Here is a 404-nt window from a genome sequence, read left to right on the forward strand (position 1 = left end):
AAAATCTCTGAAGAGGCCTAGAGAATCATTCATGTACCTCTATTTCATCTATTGTTTTATCTATTAATTACTTCAGTCTACTGGAGTGATACAGATAGAATGAGGCATGTCACTATTAGACTGAAACAGCCGTAAGACATTATCCCATTTTCTGTCACTATATGTAATTTTTTTAATTACTGATATAACATAATATGTCACATGTGTTTGCATATTGTTATCATTCCCCATTTAGTAAACAAATAAACAAGTAAATTGACACAATACAATGTCTGCAAGTTGATGAATACCACCTATTCTTCTCCATTTTCTTATTGCTATATATATATATATATATATCTGTAAATCTTTGACTCCTTTATCTATCTATCTATCTATCTATCTATCTATCTATCTATCTATCT

The 404-nt window shown here is 29.0% G+C and overlaps 1 protein-coding gene across 1 annotated transcript in view; it reads left to right on the forward strand.

Annotated features, from left to right (window-relative positions):
• The window catches only part of LOC106868395 (ADAMTS-like protein 1), a 189964-nt gene that overhangs the window by 148855 nt on the left and 40705 nt on the right, over nucleotides 1–404 (forward strand). The gene's annotated exons all lie outside the window — the stretch shown is intronic.

Source organism: Octopus bimaculoides, chromosome 15 (genome assembly GCF_001194135.2).
Source record: "Octopus bimaculoides isolate UCB-OBI-ISO-001 chromosome 15, ASM119413v2, whole genome shotgun sequence".
Classification (NCBI taxonomy): domain Eukaryota; kingdom Metazoa; phylum Mollusca; class Cephalopoda; order Octopoda; family Octopodidae; genus Octopus; species Octopus bimaculoides.